Below are 23,657 nucleotides of genomic sequence, written 5' to 3'. Positions count from 1 at the left end.
GAGCGCTCGAAGCACTGATGGGATATAAGAAAACCCCACGGTTTTTTTCATCTCTGGCAGCAACAAGTCAAAACCACAAGCAGTGTCAGGGTATTAGGGAGGATGTTCCAAGACCACCCAATGCCACCTACGCAACTAGGTGGACACTTCTTCTGTCCTACTCACTATGGTAACCTTCGATTCCGTAATGCATCGTTGCTACAGACTTTGGTGACTTTCCCAGGACATCTATATTTTGCTGTTCTGCCTTTGCAAACATGCTTTAGCACACATCACCCTGTTTGCCGACCTCCGCGGCGGAGTGTCAGCGCAGCGCGCTATGACACCAGTGGCCATGCGTTCGGATCTCGGTTTAGGCATGGGTATTCTTTGTGAGCGTCCATTCATCAATTTCATCTTATCATCACGCATTCTCATCTTCGCGATTAGAAGCGCGAAGTATAATAAATAAATAAATAAATAAAACACTGTTCACTTCAAATGTGCACACATAAACCATCACCCTCTGCATACGTTTTTGGCACTCCACGCAGTGTTGCCACTTTTAAATTTACAACCCAGTGTGTGTGGATTCTGTATTAAATAAGTATTGTAATTGGTGGACATTGCTTTTTGCTTTTATACTTCAAATAAACAAAAATAGCATACAAAATGTAAAACAAAAAAACACATCTTGCATTAAAACTACTTTTCTTTCAAAAATTCAAATTTCATATCCAAAAGTTTCTTATATTAACTACTACTGTATTAACACAGACTATTTTATATTTAAACCGTTATACTAGATGCAGTGATCAAGCTAAAAATTAAATTAATTTGTAGAACACTCTACATATAAATCTAATTACTACAAAAATATTTGAAGTGAAAGAGCATGTATTTTTCTAGTTTCCTTTTTGGATGGGGAACCGTGGGATTGTGGTCACTAGTCTAACCGTGGCTCCATAACTTCCAGTTATATTGTTAACGTGTGCAAAGACAAGCACTGTTGCTTGTAGTAAATATCGGCTGCATGACGAAAATGCTGTGGGATTATTGTTGCCAATTGTAATATAATAATAATAATGTAATATTGTCGTTATGGCGTCTGACTACCATGCGAGAGACCCGGGTCCGATCCCCGGCGGGACTTTTTCAGCCTGTTCAAGCTGCTCCTGCGTCAACCCAGCGTCGTATAAAGTGGGTACCTGTAGGAAACTCTGGGGGTAAAGGCGGCCAGGGGCGTGGTGCTGATCACATCACCTCCAGCTCGGCGGAGATCAAGAAAGTGTGGGGCCCTAACCCAACACCCCCTATACGCCTTCATGGCGTGGTGCAAAGCCCAGGGGAGCACTTTACTTTTTTTTAATTGTAATATAATGTTTGTTCCCAGTCGCCTTTCAAATCCATTACTTTTTCTATAAAAATCAATATGAGTACATTAGTTTTTTTTTCATGTTTGTGTGTTTTATGGAAATAGTGCTATTTTTAAACATTTTGAACGTGCCATTATAGTTTTGCACTTGATATAGACGAATTTTCAAATCTACAATGATATGCTAGAGTGTCACGTATATTAGAACGCATTGTAATGCCACTCTGGCACAAGAATTAATTATTTTTTAATCCAATCTTGTATTAATTAATATATCTTTTAAGGTCACGTTTCAAAATGTGTAGCTTTAGCTTAGTTGGTTTTATTAGTCTGTATTAACAAAAAGTGGCAAAAGAGTGCTGGTGCGTGAATTAATTTTAGTTTTGTCTACCCCTTGTCAGTAGTCCCTGAACATAGGATGTGTTTGGGAAAGCCATCTATATGTGTAGTTAGAGCGAAAAGTGGAATATAAGCAGAGTTCCTGTGAGGATTATATATCTGCCGGAGACCCCCATCTCATCTAGTAATCTGGGTGAGACCTGTTTCTGTGCGGGAATGCAATTTTAATTCTGATTTTACAGGAAGCGAAGTATCAGGGAGGATTGTTTTTGTTGTGACCCAGCTTCCATCATGCCCAATTTATTCAAGGTTGACATTTGGAGTAATGGGTTTAAAAATTACCTTTGCATCTCCCAAAGTGCTGCTTATGTGCAACTGTCTGCCTGAGAAGGGTTGTGGGCATACAACTATCCCAGTGCGTGTTTGTCAACTATATGCTGACTAGCCAATGCAGGGTTGGATATGTCTCTTTAAAGATACATGGGAAGTTAGTGTTTTGTATGTATATAACTAATCTATGAAAGTTGTCTCTGGGATGTCAGGTATTTTTGGAGTGACTAGTGTGAGAACTGTCTACATCATCACGGTCTGTGTTTGGAGAATGCTGACATATCACACGATGGAAAGAAATACATCACCCTGAGCAGGGGTAGATAGTTACAGGGATCTGCTCGCCATGTCACTCTAAAATTTTCACCTGGTGTCTGAATTTTCAAATTCTGTTTTAAAACAAGTTGAATGTTTTAAATTTACTTTCAAAATGTATAGCTTTATCTTAGTTGGATTCATGGCTTTCTTTGCCTGTATTAAAAAAAAAAATTAAAAAATGCTGGTACCTGAGAAAAAGAGGCTGGCACCTGAATTGGTTTTAGTTTTGTCTACCCCTAGTTACATGTATAGTGTTTTATTATATTATAAAGACTGCCTAGGTCAGCATCTTTAGTGTTTTCATCTAACATAGAAATAAGGCTTAATCTTGTTACCTCCTGTGTAGTGAGTAGTAAAAGAGATTTGGCATCAGGGGAGTAGTAGTTCTGCAATTGCTGCAAAATGCTAATGTATATGACTGATTTGCCAATCCCTAGGGTAGGCGTTGTTGCAGCGGAAGACCACCAAGTGATAATATTGAAATAAATAGTGACATTTTTTTATAGGGGGAAGTTTTAGCATAAAGAGTTGATGCATATAGTATGATTTGTCTATTGAAAATAGCATGATAGCGGAGGAGGTTATAAGGATGTATAGTAGTAAGTATGTTAGTTATCCAGGACTCGCCCAGAGATTTTTGTTACACATTCGAAATTTGAGCCTCCTAAGGAGAATAATTGTACTAGTGTTGCATTATGCATTGCCACTTAATTTTTAAACTCCACAGTAGATGTACCGCAGCTGACAGTTCGAAGCATTTCCACATATTGCTCCTCTCTTGTGTGGTCTGTTAAAGTGACCATTTTTGATCATGATGGCAATTTTTGCCTACCATGACTTAACAATCTTGCTCTACTTTTTCAACTTACTAACACCGTGACTTTTTATTTGAAGTTTAATCTTGATATTTCTTCACCTATAAAATAGGAAAGTATAAAATTTTCTAGTCAATTCATAAATACTGTGATTTATTTTTTATTTGATTTATTTGTAGGCCGCTGACTTCACTAGAAAAGAATGTCAAATGCCACAGTATTGTAGAGTGTCACGACTACGTGGGTGCTCCGGGGCTCGAGCACCCACATAAATAATCTTGTGGGTGCGGCGCACCCGCAAGATTTTTAGTTTGATAAAAAAAAATCTCACTTGCCATTATCAAAAAAATAATAAGCAATTTAAATATTGAGATGGAAGTTAAAATTTCTAACCTCTAAAATATAATTGTTTCAAATGTGTTTGTGCAAAGGCAACCAAGCAACACATTCCCCCCTTCCTTGCCTGTCTCTGGTCAAGTTTTTGCGGTCAACAATGACCCAAAAAAGATTGAATGATTTGGCAAGTTTGCATGTTCATAAAGAAATGACTAATAAATATTGACATTACCAAAATTGCAAACAAATTCATAAGTGCAAATGACGTAAGAAGGAATGAGTTTTATATTGAAAGTTAACATGTCATGATTATTATTATTTGGTACATAAAGTTAGTCATTTTGTAGTTTCTGTTCACAAAAAAATCCTTGCATAGTTCTTTCTGCAATACAATTAAATTTATTTGCATTTATGAAGATTTTTCATTTTAATTTGTATGAATGTGGTATTTTCTTTTAGTAACGTGTTGATAATATCATTGCCTCTTGCAATCATTGTGCATGTAAGTTGTTTAAAGTATGCAATACTTGATAATTACAGATCTAACCGCCATTGATATGCACCCACAGCAATTTGGGGAAGTCGGCGCCCTTGAGTGTCAGAATAACAGAGAAGTCATTGTTAAGGAGAAGACTGCGGATAAACACCAGAAGACTTTTACATTTGATAGGGCGTTTGCACCTAATTCAAAAAAGGTAAACAGTAGAAGACCTTTTGTTTTATGTGCATAACATTTTATTTTCGTATCTAGACAAAATTAGTATATTGTCATTTAATCTTTAGTAGACAGCTGGCAATGCAATTTACGTGCCATTGCTTGAATACTACATATCATCTTGTTTATTTTATTGTTCGTTTATATTATATAAAGGTATGGCATACTCAAATCACAAAACCGTATATCAATTGGTACTAATATTAACAAGCAGAGTTTGAAAAAGTCCTCTGTTTTACTCTTGAGTATTTTATAATGGGCTTTTTGCTGAAAAAATTATATTTAAAACCTGAGTTCCCTTTATTACAAGGTGAGATCGTTGTCACTATGCCATCGTTGAGGAGGTTGTTCAGCCAATAGCCAAGTTCGGCGAGTCAGACGACTGTAAGATGCATCTGAGAGGAAACACGTGACTACCATTTTCCGGCTTAAGAGCCCGTATCACCGCTGGTGATGATACCTAAAAAATAGGTTCTTGCGTCGACGTTCTGTGCTCGAACAGTCAAGTGTGTCGCATTTAAATTTTACTGAGTTAAAGATCAAATATGAAATTTGTTATGTCGCGAAGCCTTTTTTTAAATACATTATTTATTACGTAGTTTTCCTTATCTCAATTTCGTAAAATTCACTTGCTCGCCAATTGTATGTAATAACTTATATCAACATTTTAAAGCACAAGAAAGCTTCAACTGTTCTTCTACAGCAAAGAAATGAAACTGATCTTACAGAATTTTCATTAGAATGTCGTACAGAGCAATGTATGTAAATTTTAACTTCGACTTTTCTAAGCTGGTCGCGCTAGCCGTTTCCCCCTCTGTACCGCTGGCGCTCCTATTGAACGCCCCCCTCACTCCTCGGCCGTCCCTTTTTTCTTTCACAATCGGCTTTCCCTTCCTCAAGTGGCTGGAAAACCGCATGCTGAGAGCTAGGAAAAGAAAAAAGAAGGCAGGGAAAGGTTTTGGGGGAGAATCAATGGTTTGAGCGATGCTTGTAAACAGTTCTTCACTACGCGATATCCTAATATTAAATCACGATGGGTTTGTAGTGCAATGACAACAGTGAAGGACGGTGGATTTCCCCAGTATATTGTTCACAAATGGGAAGGGCTGATTGCACAGACTGAAGTACACCTTTACAAAAGGTTTGCCCGCGAAAGAAAAAATGTGCCAAATTATAACTTTTTTTGTGAGAACACGATAGTTCATTACAAAGGGATTTTTTTTATAGGGAAGGTGACTGTACCCAAAGTTTTTAGGTAAATATTGTGTAAATTCTATCTGGTGGTGGATTATCAACCAGTCACGCAAATGAATGACTTTTTAGCTGTCGATCATAAATAAGTTCAATGAACGTTCATTGTCAGTTTGAGATATTTCTGAGGGTCAATGGTAAAAAAATACTTGATGATCTGTTATGGAAATAGTGATATTTTTAAACATTTTGAACGTGCCATTATAGTTTTGCACTTGATATAGACGAATTTTCAAATCTACAATGATATGCTAGAGTGTCACGTATATTAGAACGCATTGTAATGCCACTCTGGCACAAGAATTAATTATTTTTTAATCCAATCTTGTATTAATTAATATATCTTTTAAGGTCACGTTTCAAAATGTGTAGCTTTAGCTTAGTTGGTTTTATTAGTCTGTATTAACAAAAAGTGGCAAAAGAGTGCTGGTGCGTGAATTAATTTTAGTTTTGTCTACCCCTTGTCAGTAGTCCCTGAACATAGGATGTGTTTGGGAAAGCCATCTATATGTGTAGTTAGAGCGAAAAGTGGAATATAAGCAGAGTTCCTGTGAGGATTATATATCTGCCGGAGACCCCCATCTCATCTAGTAATCTGGGTGAGACCTGTTTCTGTGCGGGAATGCAATTTTAATTCTGATTTTACAGGAAGCGAAGTATCAGGGAGGATTGTTTTTGTTGTGACCCAGCTTCCATCATGCCCAATTTATTCAAGGTTGACATTTGGAGTAATGGGTTTAAAAATTACCTTTGCATCTCCCAAAGTGCTGCTTATGTGCAACTGTCTGCCTGAGAAGGGTTGTGGGCATACAACTATCCCAGTGCGTGTTTGTCAACTATATGCTGACTAGCCAATGCAGGGTTGGATATGTCTCTTTAAAGATACATGGGAAGTTAGTGTTTTGTATGTATATAACTAATCTATGAAAGTTGTCTCTGGGATGTCAGGTATTTTTGGAGTGACTAGTGTGAGAACTGTCTACATCATCACGGTCTGTGTTTGGAGAATGCTGACATATCACACGATGGAAAGAAATACATCACCCTGAGCAGGGGTAGATAGTTACAGGGATCTGCTCGCCATGTCACTCTAAAATTTTCACCTGGTGTCTGAATTTTCAAATTCTGTTTTAAAACAAGTTGAATGTTTTAAATTTACTTTCAAAATGTATAGCTTTATCTTAGTTGGATTCATGGCTTTCTTTGCCTGTATTAAAAAAAAAAATTAAAAAATGCTGGTACCTGAGAAAAAGAGGCTGGCACCTGAATTGGTTTTAGTTTTGTCTACCCCTAGTTACATGTATAGTGTTTTATTATATTATAAAGACTGCCTAGGTCAGCATCTTTAGTGTTTTCATCTAACATAGAAATAAGGCTTAATCTTGTTACCTCCTGTGTAGTGAGTAGTAAAAGAGATTTGGCATCAGGGGAGTAGTAGTTCTGCAATTGCTGCAAAATGCTAATGTATATGACTGATTTGCCAATCCCTAGGGTAGGCGTTGTTGCAGCGGAAGACCACCAAGTGATAATATTGAAATAAATAGTGACATTTTTTTATAGGGGGAAGTTTTAGCATAAAGAGTTGATGCATATAGTATGATTTGTCTATTGAAAATAGCATGATAGCGGAGGAGGTTATAAGGATGTATAGTAGTAAGTATGTTAGTTATCCAGGACTCGCCCAGAGATTTTTGTTACACATTCGAAATTTGAGCCTCCTAAGGAGAATAATTGTACTAGTGTTGCATTATGCATTGCCACTTAATTTTTAAACTCCACAGTAGATGTACCGCAGCTGACAGTTCGAAGCATTTCCACATATTGCTCCTCTCTTGTGTGGTCTGTTAAAGTGACCATTTTTGATCATGATGGCAATTTTTGCCTACCATGACTTAACAATCTTGCTCTACTTTTTCAACTTACTAACACCGTGACTTTTTATTTGAAGTTTAATCTTGATATTTCTTCACCTATAAAATAGGAAAGTATAAAATTTTCTAGTCAATTCATAAATACTGTGATTTATTTTTTATTTGATTTATTTGTAGGCCGCTGACTTCACTAGAAAAGAATGTCAAATGCCACAGTATTGTAGAGTGTCACGACTACGTGGGTGCTCCGGGGCTCGAGCACCCACATAAATAATCTTGTGGGTGCGGCGCACCCGCAAGATTTTTAGTTTGATAAAAAAAAATCTCACTTGCCATTATCAAAAAAATAATAAGCAATTTAAATATTGAGATGGAAGTTAAAATTTCTAACCTCTAAAATATAATTGTTTCAAATGTGTTTGTGCAAAGGCAACCAAGCAACACATTCCCCCCTTCCTTGCCTGTCTCTGGTCAAGTTTTTGCGGTCAACAATGACCCAAAAAAGATTGAATGATTTGGCAAGTTTGCATGTTCATAAAGAAATGACTAATAAATATTGACATTACCAAAATTGCAAACAAATTCATAAGTGCAAATGACGTAAGAAGGAATGAGTTTTATATTGAAAGTTAACATGTCATGATTATTATTATTTGGTACATAAAGTTAGTCATTTTGTAGTTTCTGTTCACAAAAAAATCCTTGCATAGTTCTTTCTGCAATACAATTAAATTTATTTGCATTTATGAAGATTTTTCATTTTAATTTGTATGAATGTGGTATTTTCTTTTAGTAACGTGTTGATAATATCATTGCCTCTTGCAATCATTGTGCATGTAAGTTGTTTAAAGTATGCAATACTTGATAATTACAGATCTAACCGCCATTGATATGCACCCACAGCAATTTGGGGAAGTCGGCGCCCTTGAGTGTCAGAATAACAGAGAAGTCATTGTTAAGGAGAAGACTGCGGATAAACACCAGAAGACTTTTACATTTGATAGGGCGTTTGCACCTAATTCAAAAAAGGTAAACAGTAGAAGACCTTTTGTTTTATGTGCATAACATTTTATTTTCGTATCTAGACAAAATTAGTATATTGTCATTTAATCTTTAGTAGACAGCTGGCAATGCAATTTACGTGCCATTGCTTGAATACTACATATCATCTTGTTTATTTTATTGTTCGTTTATATTATATAAAGGTATGGCATACTCAAATCACAAAACCGTATATCAATTGGTACTAATATTAACAAGCAGAGTTTGAAAAAGTCCTCTGTTTTACTCTTGAGTATTTTATAATGGGCTTTTTGCTGAAAAAATTATATTTAAAACCTGAGTTCCCTTTATTACAAGGTGAGATCGTTGTCACTATGCCATCGTTGAGGAGGTTGTTCAGCCAATAGCCAAGTTCGGCGAGTCAGACGACTGTAAGATGCATCTGAGAGGAAACACGTGACTACCATTTTCCGGCTTAAGAGCCCGTATCACCGCTGGTGATGATACCTAAAAAATAGGTTCTTGCGTCGACGTTCTGTGCTCGAACAGTCAAGTGTGTCGCATTTAAATTTTACTGAGTTAAAGATCAAATATGAAATTTGTTATGTCGCGAAGCCTTTTTTTAAATACATTATTTATTACGTAGTTTTCCTTATCTCAATTTCGTAAAATTCACTTGCTCGCCAATTGTATGTAATAACTTATATCAACATTTTAAAGCACAAGAAAGCTTCAACTGTTCTTCTACAGCAAAGAAATGAAACTGATCTTACAGAATTTTCATTAGAATGTCGTACAGAGCAATGTATGTAAATTTTAACTTCGACTTTTCTAAGCTGGTCGCGCTAGCCGTTTCCCCCTCTGTACCGCTGGCGCTCCTATTGAACGCCCCCCTCACTCCTCGGCCGTCCCTTTTTTCTTTCACAATCGGCTTTCCCTTCCTCAAGTGGCTGGAAAACCGCATGCTGAGAGCTAGGAAAAGAAAAAAGAAGGCAGGGAAAGGTTTTGGGGGAGAATCAATGGTTTGAGCGATGCTTGTAAACAGTTCTTCACTACGCGATATCCTAATATTAAATCACGATGGGTTTGTAGTGCAATGACAACAGTGAAGGACGGTGGATTTCCCCAGTATATTGTTCACAAATGGGAAGGGCTGATTGCACAGACTGAAGTACACCTTTACAAAAGGTTTGCCCGCGAAAGAAAAAATGTGCCAAATTATAACTTTTTTTGTGAGAACACGATAGTTCATTACAAAGGGATTTTTTTTATAGGGAAGGTGACTGTACCCAAAGTTTTTAGGTAAATATTGTGTAAATTCTATCTGGTGGTGGATTATCAACCAGTCACGCAAATGAATGACTTTTTAGCTGTCGATCATAAATAAGTTCAATGAACGTTCATTGTCAGTTTGAGATATTTCTGAGGGTCAATGGTAAAAAAATACTTGATGATCTGTTATGGAAATAGTGATATTTTTAAACATTTTGAACGTGCCATTATAGTTTTGCACTTGATATAGACGAATTTTCAAATCTACAATGATATGCTAGAGTGTCACGTATATTAGAACGCATTGTAATGCCACTCTGGCACAAGAATTAATTATTTTTTAATCCAATCTTGTATTAATTAATATATCTTTTAAGGTCACGTTTCAAAATGTGTAGCTTTAGCTTAGTTGGTTTTATTAGTCTGTATTAACAAAAAGTGGCAAAAGAGTGCTGGTGCGTGAATTAATTTTAGTTTTGTCTACCCCTTGTCAGTAGTCCCTGAACATAGGATGTGTTTGGGAAAGCCATCTATATGTGTAGTTAGAGCGAAAAGTGGAATATAAGCAGAGTTCCTGTGAGGATTATATATCTGCCGGAGACCCCCATCTCATCTAGTAATCTGGGTGAGACCTGTTTCTGTGCGGGAATGCAATTTTAATTCTGATTTTACAGGAAGCGAAGTATCAGGGAGGATTGTTTTTGTTGTGACCCAGCTTCCATCATGCCCAATTTATTCAAGGTTGACATTTGGAGTAATGGGTTTAAAAATTACCTTTGCATCTCCCAAAGTGCTGCTTATGTGCAACTGTCTGCCTGAGAAGGGTTGTGGGCATACAACTATCCCAGTGCGTGTTTGTCAACTATATGCTGACTAGCCAATGCAGGGTTGGATATGTCTCTTTAAAGATACATGGGAAGTTAGTGTTTTGTATGTATATAACTAATCTATGAAAGTTGTCTCTGGGATGTCAGGTATTTTTGGAGTGACTAGTGTGAGAACTGTCTACATCATCACGGTCTGTGTTTGGAGAATGCTGACATATCACACGATGGAAAGAAATACATCACCCTGAGCAGGGGTAGATAGTTACAGGGATCTGCTCGCCATGTCACTCTAAAATTTTCACCTGGTGTCTGAATTTTCAAATTCTGTTTTAAAACAAGTTGAATGTTTTAAATTTACTTTCAAAATGTATAGCTTTATCTTAGTTGGATTCATGGCTTTCTTTGCCTGTATTAAAAAAAAAAATTAAAAAATGCTGGTACCTGAGAAAAAGAGGCTGGCACCTGAATTGGTTTTAGTTTTGTCTACCCCTAGTTACATGTATAGTGTTTTATTATATTATAAAGACTGCCTAGGTCAGCATCTTTAGTGTTTTCATCTAACATAGAAATAAGGCTTAATCTTGTTACCTCCTGTGTAGTGAGTAGTAAAAGAGATTTGGCATCAGGGGAGTAGTAGTTCTGCAATTGCTGCAAAATGCTAATGTATATGACTGATTTGCCAATCCCTAGGGTAGGCGTTGTTGCAGCGGAAGACCACCAAGTGATAATATTGAAATAAATAGTGACATTTTTTTATAGGGGGAAGTTTTAGCATAAAGAGTTGATGGATATAGTATGATTTGTTTATTGAAAATAGCATGATAGCGGAGGAGGTTATAAGGATGTATAGTATTAAGTATGTTAGTTGTCCAGGACTCGCCCAGAGAATTTTGTCACACATTCGAAATTTGAGCCTCCTAAGGTTAATAATTGTACTAGTGTTGCATTATGCATTGCCACTTAATTTTCAAACTCCACAGTAGATGTACCGCAGCTGACAGTTCGAAGCATTTCCACATATTGCTCCTCTCTTGTGTGGTCTGTTAAAGTGACCATTTTTGATCATGATGGCAATTTTTGCCTACCATGACTTAACAATCTTGCTCTACTTTTTCAACTTACTAACACCGTGACTTTTTATTTGAAGTTTAATCTTGATATTTCTTCACCTATAAAATAGGAAAGTATAAAATTTTCTAGTCAATTCATAAATACTGTGATTTATTTTTTATTTGATTTATTTGTAGGCCGCTGACTTCACTAGAAAAGAATGTCAAATGCCACAGTATTGTAGAGTGTCAGAATAACAGAGAAGTCATTGTTAAGGAGAAGACTGCGGATAAACACCAGAAGACTTTTACATTTGATAGGGCGTTTGCACCTAATTCAAAAAAGGTAAGCAGTAGAAGACCTTTTGTTTTATGTGCATAACATTTTATTTTCGTATCTAGACAAAATTAGTATATTGTCATTTAATCTTTAGTAGACAGCTGGCAATGCAATTTACGTGCCATTGCTTGAATACTACATATCATATTGTTTATTTTATTGTTCATTTATTAACATATAAAGGTATGGCATACTCAAATCACAAAACCGTATATCAATTGGTACTAATATTAACAAGCAGAGTTTGAAAAAGTCCTCTGTTTTACTCTTGAGTATTTTATAATGGGCTTTTTGCTGAAAAAATTATATTTAAAACCTGAGTTCCCTTTATTACAAGGTGAGATCGTTGTCACTATGCCATCGTTGAGGAGGTTGTTCGGCCAATAGCCCCGTTCGGCGAGTCAGACGACTGTAAGATGGATCTGAGATTAAACACGTGACTACCATTTTCCGGCTTAAGAGCCCGTATCACCGCTGGTGATGATACCTAAAAAATAGGTTCTTGCGTCGACGTTCTGTGCTCGAACAGTCAAGTGTGTCGCATTTAAATTTTACTGAGTTAAAGATCAAATATGAAATTTGTTATGTCGCGAAGCCTTTTTTTAAATACATTATTTATTACGTAGTTTTCCTTATCTCAATTTCGTAAAATTCACTTGCTCGCCAATTGTATGTAATAACTTAAATCAACATTTTAAAGCACAAGAAAGCTTCAACTGTTCTTCTACAGCAAAGAAATGAAACTGATCTTACAGAATTTTCATTAGAATGTCGTACAGAGCAATGTATGTAAATTTTAACTTCGACTTTTCTAAGCTGGTCGCGCTAGCCGTTTCCCCCTCTGTACCGCTGGCGCTCCTATTGAACGCCCCCCTCACTCCTCGGCCGTCCCTTTTTTCTTTCACAATCGGCTTTCCCTTCCTCAAGTGGCTGGAAAACCGCATGCTGAGAGCTAGGAAAAGAAAAAAGAAGGCAGGGAAAGGTTTTGGGGGAGAATCAATGGTTTGAGCGATGCTTGTAAACAGTTCTTCACTACGCGATATCCTAATATTAAATCACGATGGGTTTGTAGTGCAATGACAACAGTGAAGGACGGTGGATTTCCCCAGTATATTGTTCACAAATGGGAAGGGCTGATTGCACAGACTGAAGTACACCTTTACAAAAGGTTTGCCCGCGAAAGAAAAAAATGTGCCAAATTATAACTTTTTTTGTGAGAACACGATAGTTCATTACAAAGGGATTTTTTTTATAGGGAAGGTGACTGTACCCAAAGTTTTTAGGTAAATATTGTGTAAATTCTATCTGGTGGTGGATTATCAACCAGTCACGCAAATGAATAACTTTTTAGCTGTCGATCATAAATAAGTTCAATGAACGTTCATTGTCAGTTTGAGATATTTCTGAGGGTCAATGGTAAAAAAATACTTGATGATCTGTTATGGAAATAGTGCTATTTTTAAACATTTTGAACGTCCGTTCAATTTAATTTCGATTTGACTCCTTTCATGATTTGTAAGTAGGGGGATAAAATATATTTACTTAATACTTTACTGCGTTATTTTTTCACCAATTACATATATATATTACAGTCAGACCCAAGGATAAATCGCAACATAAGATAGTTCTGTGTCATCATATACAAAAGTACTTTTAGGCATAGGTCCAATGTAAAACAAAATACATTAATTATGTTGTTTTTTCTTTTCCAAAGACATTATTTAGTGGAATAATATGACAGACTTACTATTGATAATGGCCATACAAAACACACCATAAAAATTGCATTCACTTTCAACTTTCTGGGCCCGGCCACCGTGGCGGAGTGGTTAGAACATCACGCTACGACGCCAGGGCTCCTGGGTTCGATTTCAGGCTTGGGCGCGGATGACTGTGAGTGTCCATTCATGAATTTCATCAATTCATCACTCGTCCGCATCTTCGCAAATTGGCCAAAAGTGGCACAAAAAGCGAAGTAAAATGAAGCAAATCAATCAATCAATCAACTTTCTGGATATACGACAAATAACACTATGTAATGTAACACTATTTCTGTATAGGCCTAAGGAATTTTAGGCGTGCTCAGATCCTCCGATTATGGGGAGCAAGGGCCTTGATAAAAGTTAGCTTACGAAATAAAACCCTCATTCCATCTAACTGTTTTTATAACATTGATGGGCACAAAACACGGTCGTGTGTGTCCCGACGAACCTAAAATCACTTTATTAGATGAATTTCAACTTCAGTGGCACCATTGTTCTCTGCTGGCGCTTGATTTTCCATCTCTGTCGTTCAAAGACTAATTTACGTATAAACGTGGATTAGTACCGCAAATTCAAAACAACTACACATAATTTATTCATGTGCAATATATGGACAATTTATTCTGCAGACACATACAGATAATACAACTAAAGAATAAAATATGTGGAGGTGTTAATAAGAAATTTGCTAGTGGGAGAGTCCAATTATGAGGGTCACTATTTATATTTTGAGCCTAACAATGAAAAAAACAGGAATTTGGCATTGAAAACTGCTTTATTGTTTTTCGAAGTTTTCTCCTTTATGGTCAATACACTTTTGCATTCGTTCGAACCATTTGTCAAAGCAGTTTTTCCAATCTTCTTGAGACACCTCCATAATATGGTTTTTGAACGCATCAACGGCGTCTTCCGCCGACGAAAATAGTTGTCCACGCAAATTTATTCTTGACATTCGGGAACAAGAAGAAGTCATTGGGTGCCAAATCAGGACTGTACGGCGGATGACCCATCAATTCGATTTTTTGACTGTTCATAAAGTCGGTTGTTAGACGAGATGTGTGACAGCTGGCATTGTCTTGATGAAGAATGATCCGACAGCGTTTGTTTGTTTTCCGTATTTGACCGAAGACCTCTGGCAAACAAATTGTTGTGTACCATTCAGAGTTGACCGTTCTACGTTCCTCTAAAGGCACAGTTGCCACATGACCAGTTTTCCCGAAAAAACAGGTGATCATTTGTTTCGATGTGCTTCGAGCGCGAACAACTTTTGTTGGATTGGGTTCATCTTGAAACACCCATACAGTCGACTGCTGTTTACGTTCCGGATCATATACATATATCCATGATTCGTCACCTGTTACAATCTTATATACGTCTTTTGAAGCACCACGATTGTATTTATTGAGCATTTGTTTGCACCAATTGACGCGAGCGTCTTTTTGAGTTTTTGTCAAAATGTGTGGGATCCAGCTAAATGATCATGTAATATTTTATATATGCTGTTGGAACTAATGCCTATGGTTGCCTCAATCTCACAGTATGTCACATGACGATCTTGCAGTATTAGGTTTTGCACAGCATCAATGTTTTCTTGAACAACAACTGATTTTGGACGACCTTCGCGAATCTCGTCGGTGAGCGAATGGCAGCCACGATTAAATTCGTTATACCAGCGTTTCACAGTGGCAAAGGATTAGGCTTCATCGCCAAATGTGGAAGTAAGTTGATCGATGCACTCTTGTCTTGATAATCCACGTCCAAAATCGTAAAAAATCATCGCACGAAAATGTTCACGAGTTAATTCCATTTTATGGTTGTCGCGCAATCTCCAAGGCAACATAAACAACACAAATGAAGCTATTGACAAAACATTTAAAGTACGTTATGGTCAATAATGCCAGACGATTCCGTGCAAACGTCAAATCGCGCCTAACTTCAATCAATGTTGCCAAGGCTCAAAATATAAATAGTGACCCTCGTACATAGGAAGTAATACACTACCCTTCCCCTACGTAGTTACTTGGAACTTTCGTCGGTTTGAAAATAGTATTTACTTTTATTTCTATAAAAGCATAATGTTGTTTAAGAAGGGTTATAAGATTCCTCTGCACTAAATTTCTAAGTGAGACTATTAAGCAACTTCTCCCTCACCTCTTCCGCTCATTTACGCAGCGTATGCAAAGAGTGTGAATACTTTTTTGCTGAAAATAGAAAATGAACCACAGCAACAAACTAATGAAATACGTCTGTTTTTATGAACAGCTGCAGAATTATCTACAAACTTGTTGAAAATCACAATTTTGCTAGTTTGTACTCATTGGACAAAATACAAAGAGCCAGGGACGGCGCTATAAAGAGGTTAGGGGAGGGATGAAACCCCCACAACAGATCTAAGCTCCTATAGCCGCCAGATTTTTATAGTACGTTAGACTCCTTTCGATCGAAAATAAAAGAACTAGAAGCTATTTTACGTAATATTTTCCATTATAAAACTTCCCTTAGGTCAAGGCCATTGCAATGTTCAAGTACATTTCCTGCTTTTATAAGATCTCAAGATTATTACAACGTGTTCTACGTAAAATCGTGGTTGGAGGTAGCAGCTGCAGATCTGCATGGACCAACAACGGACATTGATTACACTGGTCTACCTCCATTTTGCTGACTGGAGGCTGATGGTTGTTCTTTAGTAATTCGAGGGTGGTAAATCCAAAACCGAAATCAGTTTTTTCTATCACGTCAGGTTTCGGAGGAAAATAGAAAATTATCTAATATTAGGGATGTATATTTAGAGCAATGAAACAACATAGTCCGTAAAGAGGTCACAAGATGGCAGCACATGGAATATTATAATGAATATTATTTCAATTATTTCAATCAGTTATTCGAACATTGTCAAATGTAGGAACACAAGAGTATATTAACAAAAGAGATTATTCATTTAAAATTCTATTCAATTACAAATAGAACTGACTATCTTATACGGAAGCGGTTCGAATACCAAAGTATTCACAATTATATTTATCAAGATACAGTACTAGTTTTGGTTTACGAATTCGACTGTTATTGTGTATCGGAAGTGCTTGCTGCTTTTAACTTTATGCAAGTTTTGTGTACAGTTGCTGATTTTGGTGGTGTTTTGTGTATTGTTTCGGTTCATTGCTGTGTGCGGAATTACAGGTTCATCACGTTATACACATCCAGTTACCTGTTCAGCTGTTGTGTATTTTTGTTGACATGTCATCTGTTCATCGAAAGTGCAAGAACAACCCTGATATATTTTGTTACATTTGCTGTTATTTTACAACCCCAAAACAGAGGACAAATATTACTGACTTTGTAAGGAAAGCATATAGTGCATATTTCGGAATTAAATTGGGTGACCAAGATAAATCCTGGGCACCTCATAAAGTATGCAGGACCTGTGTAGACTAAAGGAAAGAAATATGTTAGCGTCTGGAACAACCTTCATGTATCGGGACAGAGACAGGCATCTATTAAGATATATTCAAAGGAACGAAGAACTTGTCTATTGTACAGATATGAAGGGACTAATTGAAGCTATGGGATGTACTACGTATAATGCAGAAGAATGGAGGCTTTTTATTGATAGCTCGAAGAGGAGTTTGAAGTGTGTGTTGCTGCATAATGGCAATAAGTTAGCATCCATTCCTATTGGCCACTCCGTACATTTGAAGGAAAGCTACGAAACAATGAAAGAACTGCTTCGAAAGATAAAGTATGCAAACGACAGTTGGCTTGTGCAAGGAGATCTCAAGGCCATTTCAATGTTACTTGGTCAACAAGCAGGTTTCACGAAATATCCATGCTTTTTGTGTTTATGGGACAGTCAAGCAAGGAACGAACATTGGGTACGAAGACTGTGGCCTGCCAGGAAAAGCTTTGAAGTCGGGGCGAAAAACATCCAGAACAAGCCGCTTGTTGATTCTAAGAAAGTGTTACTTCCTCCACTGCACAGTAAGTTGGGATTAACGAAGCAGTATGTAAAAGCTCTGGATAAGAATGAGGCTTGCTTTAAATACATTTGCTCAAAATTTCCTGCATTGACGCATGAGAAAGTAAAAGCAGGTATTTTTGATGGTCCTCAGATAAGGATGCTAATGAAAGATGAAAAATTCTTACAAACAATGAACCGCACAGAGAAAGATGCATGATGTGCCTTTTCTGATGTCAATACAAACTTTCTTGAAAACTTCAGGGCGCACAACTACGAGGTTCTAGTTGAAAATTTGTTGGTGACGTTTCAAAAGTTAGGAGTAAATATGAGTGTCAAGCTTCACTTCCTGCACAGCCACTTAGATGTATTTCCGTCCAATCTTGGTGCCGTAAGTGAAGAACAGGGCGAACGCTTCCACCAAGACATAAAAACCATGGAGCATCGATATCAGGGGAGATGGAATGAAAACATGATGCCCGACTATTGCTGGTGCTTGCAGCGTGACGTTCCTGAGGCCACCTACTCCAGAAAATCAAAGAAACGATTTTTTTTGCCTAAGTAGGTATGCATGTTGTGCTATTCTGTGGTGTATGTTAAGTTTAGCATATCAGGTGGTGTTGACTGTATGTGCTCGTGAAATAAATTGATCAATTTGCCAGAATTGCCTAAACTTTTTGTCCATTACGAACTCCATATTGAGAAAATAGAAACGTATGTTTGTTAAACAACGTGACGTGATACTCTGCATGGACATCTGACTACGTCGCATTCTCTTTGCAAGTGCTGTTGCAATGTCGCCGGATATAATTTTCTGAAAATTTTGAAATTTTTCTTGTGAAACAATGCAACTTAGCTGTTATCAGCTATGCCACCTATGTATAGTCCTATAATTTCATTATGTGCAGATATCTATATGGAAAATTGTTGGAGTTTAGCCCAGTATTATAATATTGTGAACATTTTCAAATGTGATTTGTGAAAAATTGTGACGTGATACACTTTTTCGGACTACATATTTGGAATCAGCGACCTCAAATTATATAGAATCAGTTAAAATACCTAAGTCAGCAGGAAAAAAAATCATATGTAGACCAGTGTTATTTAATACGTACTAAGTGATTGTTAAATCACAAGTCTCCAAACTTGCCAAAAAAATTTGCAGATACTCTGCTGCCTATCTTGTAGGTGGATGTGTTCAGTGGCTGTGGGATTGCTGTTTGGTTGTTGGAGGGTCAAACGATGATGATAATACGATGCCTACGAAGTTAAATGTTAACAATTATTATCCTATGTAAATCATGTCACTATTTTTGGAACGAGTGTGAAAAAATATTTTTTATAAGTTGGAGGATGTTACCAATTCTATTGCGAAGGTAACACTGAGAGAACAAACATATTTTCAGTGCAAATTCACCTATACTATGAGACAAAAGCATTGACTATCAATATCATTGACATAAATCAATGGATACAGTTGCAGCTCTCGCACTGGGCAGAAGTGATTAGTAGTGAAAAATAACAACCAATAGTTTTATATGTGTTTCACATCTGATTCTTCTCCATGCAATAGTAATTGGCCACTCGGCATAAATTATTTTCCAACGTCATAAATAATAATTTATTAACATGTAGATCTAGGCTTTCAAGGAATAAAACTGCCCAAGCTTGCTGATTTTTGCACTGAATTGCAATGTTTAGTTGCACAAAGGCTAATCGGGACAAAACCTACAGCCTATAGTGGAATTCGAGCCACTTAATTAAATGTGCCCAACCGTGGATCGAACTCGTGACCCCTCGATTACAAAGCATCATTATTACCGCTAACCGAGGCGGGAAGGTTCACTTATAATCTTTCTAATTCTTAACATTTAAGAGTTAGGTAGTTTCTGTAGTCTTTTAATTCCTTAATGTCGTATTTTTGCCTCTCAGATGTTTTCAATAACGATGTAACGATGAAAGGATTGAGAAAACATCGCTGACAATTATGTTCATTGCAAATACTCGAATGAGAAACTACAATCAGAAAAGCTGCCCCCGTGGCGGAGTGGTTAGCACATCGCGCTACGACGCCAGACGTCCTGGGTTCAAATCCCAGCTTGGGTTGGGTGTCCCTTCATCAATTTCATCATATCATCACTCATCCCCCATCTTCGCAATTAGCCAAAAGTGACAGAAAAGCAGAAAAGCAATGTAAAGTAAACTAAATCAATCAATCACTACAAACCGGAAAATAAACTTGACGGTTCTTGAGATGTTGAACGTCCTCCAACTTTCAAAAATTCATTTTTCACACCTATTCCGGAAATTGGAAACACCATTTGTAGAGGATAATGATTGTACACATTTAACTCTATATATAACCTATATAACTATCTTCACAGACTTTTACATTTTACCATTGATTGTAATGAATGCCTTTAGGGATTCGATTACAGACACTAAGATATAGGGAAAGCACTGGGTTCTGTATTATTGAAGGTAAACAGTGGCAAGACATATGAACTGAATTGTATTTTAACCGTCTGCTCTCAATTTTAGGCATCGTCATTCCTCTGAGAAGAAAAAATAGTTAAAAATGGAAATAGCCTTAATCCTCTGACAGTTTCAGTTTTAGTCAAATAATGAGAGAAAGCCTTTTCGAAAAGTTTGTACCTTTGTGTTGAATAACACTTTCCATAAATACGACCACTTTTCCTCTTCATTGATGTGTTCGTTTCCTTTAGTATTTCATTTATTTTCTTGTGTCATTAAACCAGGAAGAGTCACAAAAGAACTTTAAGGTCAGTAGTAATGGCAGCATTATATTCCTACGCGTCAGCAAAAATTTGATGCGGCTGGTGTTATGTTACATCCGGTGGTAGCGGGCCACGAGTGGTTTTATTGTTGAGTCAGCAGAACGTGTCTGATCACCTTGAAGACATCGGAAGCGGTGGGGGGAGGGGGTCAATGGATTTGTCACGTTGTTTCTTGATGTATGCTAACCTAACACGTGTGTGTGTGTGTGTGTTTGGAGGAAATTCGCGCGCAACCATTGCGTATGATTCAAAGACATGAAGAAATGATTTAAAGATGGCGCCGAAGGTGTTGTACCCCGAAAGTTTAGCGGCTAAGGTTATTGCTCTGTAAAACAAGAGGCGTCGAGGGTTCGATTCCTGGTAGAGTCAATATTGATTGATTGATAGATTGAGTTAGTTTTTTAAGTCCACTTTATGCACGGCAAAACTAATCAGGATTGGACCTACAGTTGAAAAGTGGTGATTCGGACCACTATGTGCCTCCACCGAGTATCGAACCTGGGACCCCTTGATTACAAGTCGACGATGTCAATATTGAATGGTCTCGATTAGCCTGTGTGTAAATAAAGGCAACAAAATGGTTGAGTTCGAAAATCGAGTTGGGTTAGTGGTTAATGTTGTCACCTGGCAATGAAGAGGTCGCGGGTTCGATTTTCTAGGTAGTTAAATTAGGCCAATTGTTTAGCCCCGCCATTATAGGTTCCGATTAGTCCATCTGTGCATAAATAGTGTTTGAATAAAATCAATATGGCGGCTTTGGGGTAGTGGTTAATGTTGTCGCCTGGTAATGAAGAGGTCGCGGGTTCGATTCTCTAGGTAGTTAAATGAGGCCAATTGTTTTGTCCCGCCATTATAGGTCCCGATTAGTCCATCTGTGCATAAATAGTATTTGAATAAAATCAATATGGCGGCCGCGTTTTGTGTTTAGCGGCGGCGGCGGCGGCGACCGGGGCGCGGCGCGGGGCGGAGCGGCGCGGGGGGTGTTTTTTATTCCGCGAGATGTTTCAACCAAGTGGTTGAGGGTTCGATTCCCAATGTTGGTGAAAATTGTATATTCAATTGTATTTGTTTAAAAGTTCCGATTAGCTTTTTTGTGCACAAAGAGAAAATGAACTAATTGGAAATAGGATGTTTATGCTGTAATGAAAAGGTCCCGGGTTCGATTCACAATGTCAAATTGGCTGATAATGATGTTGTTTTTAAAATAAAATAAAAAAGAAGTGTGTTGAGTCCCCATTAGTATTTATGCAGGAACAGATATTAAAAATCAAAACAAAATGGCTGTGACTGGTGTTTAGTATTCGAAAGGTTCCAGGTTCGAGTTCCTAGTTATAATTTTTTTTTTTTTTAGTTTACAGAATTAGTCCCCATTTATTGCGTTTTGGCGAACACGTCCTCTCTTTTTGTGGCATTTGGACATGTTGGAGATATACATAGAAATTGTTGTCAAAGTGGCTAATAATGATTTTCTGTTTAAATAAAAAAGAAGTGTGTTATCAGTCCCGATTAGCACGAACAGATATTCAAAAAGCAAAACAAAATAGCTGATATTGTTGTTTAGTATTCAAAAGGTTTTGGGTTCCAATGCTGGCAAATTTGCAGAATAACATTGATTTGTTTAAAAAGTGAGTTACTATTCCCGATTATTTTTGATACACAAATAGAAAATGGGGTGATTTTGGAGTTTTGCAACCAAGGGGCTAATGTTGGCGTTTTTTTAACGCAGTCCCGATTAACCGTAATGCATAAAGCTGTTTCAACGAATATCGAACCTGGAACCTTTTGATTACAATGCAAAGACTTTACTACTAATGTATGCTATGTTTTAAAACCAAAAATAAATAATAGTATCGATTTTTTTTAAAAAAAATGCGTTACCAGTCTCGATTAGCCATTATGCACAAACAGATGTGTTTTGAAACCAAAGGGGGGTCGAGGGTTCGATTACAACTGGGTATGTGTGTTGAGGAAACTAAAGGTCAACAGGCATGGAAAGTTTTTATTCGCCATCTCAAAATAAGTTTTTGGGCTTGGTACAGGTAGCTTTTTGTAGAAAGCCCCACAACGACATCAACGTGGCTACCATCTGTGGGGGCCTCTTTTTTTTTAAAGTTGGAGAGGGGCACAAAGCCGTTTGTACCATACAACATTGCACCGAAGAACCAACTTGTCAACTAGTCACTCACTCCATCATTAAAGTGCACAACATAATATCAGATTTGCACTGATAATAAGCAAAAAATTATAGCGGCTGCATAATTATATTTCAATGACAGCAAATGGTTTCAAATGAATGGTTTTCACTTTTATTTTTTACTAAGTAACAGATTTGGTAATGAAAAGCTTTAACATTTGCATATAATATGAGATTTGTTTTGGTATCCAGTTTGTATGTTGACCAAATCACAGATATACTATTACTAAGGATAGCATTAACTTAATCTAATAAAAATATATTCCACTGCATTACAAAATTAACTCATTCTGTTTTCTGTTGTTTGAATCCATATGGTAAAGTCTCGAAACTTGATGCACATCTTTTTCTTTTGGTATATACCACCTGAAAAACCCTTATTTCCGGCTTACTAACAACGGAATGTGTTTTTGTGCGTACGATTTTGTTCGAGTTGAGTAAAGTTAAAGAGGAGGTGTTGTTGAGAATAGCATTGGTGAGTGATTCGAAATTGATTGTGCTGCTGTTTTTATGGTTTAGACATATGCCTTTCACCTTGCAAACAGTAGTAACATTAGTATTGTCTGGATTTACTACCTCAAATGCATAACTTTTCGGCCCACTGGATGAAAATGCTCTGATATAAGCATTTTTCCCATAGAGTTCTAGTTCATTTGTTAACTCCCCTAGGTAGTCTCCAACAGGCAGATCAACATCACCTGGCCTTTGAATATAAATAACACTATCGGTATCATAGTACAATACATTTTCGCCTAATGTATCCAAATATTCATAAAGCTCTAATCGTGCATGTGTTGTAGTGTATGCTGCAATAACTACATTTACAGTCGATAATGGAAGTGCAGATTCTTCGAGATATTGCCAGTGAACAATCAACATATCTTCATTTATAGGTATAACTTGATGTACTTCAACATTGGGATTTTCTAGTTTATCGAAAAAATCCTTAGGATTGTTGATAATACTAACTTGACCAGGGTTTTCTCTCTGTCCAAATTTACCCCAAAATGAATTCAGCATAAGTTTTGCTAAGCTTCGTAATCCAGGATTAGCACATATTCTGTTTTCATCCAACAACACACCCTCCTTTTCAAAATAGTCAGCTATGTATTTTTTTTGGATTCTTCATCA

General features: G+C 37.1%; 1 protein-coding gene across 1 annotated transcript in view; it reads right to left on the bottom strand.

Annotated features, from left to right (window-relative positions):
- Positions 1–23,657, bottom strand: part of LOC145992021 (glycine receptor subunit alpha-2-like) — a 163,120-nt gene that overhangs the window by 35,357 nt on the left and 104,106 nt on the right. The gene's annotated exons all lie outside the window — the stretch shown is intronic.

Source organism: Lepisma saccharinum, chromosome 9 (assembly GCF_977018435.1).
Source record: "Lepisma saccharinum chromosome 9, izLepSacc3.1, whole genome shotgun sequence".
NCBI classification, from domain to species: domain Eukaryota; kingdom Metazoa; phylum Arthropoda; class Insecta; order Zygentoma; family Lepismatidae; genus Lepisma; species Lepisma saccharinum.
This window is presented reverse-complemented; position numbering and strand designations above follow the sequence as displayed.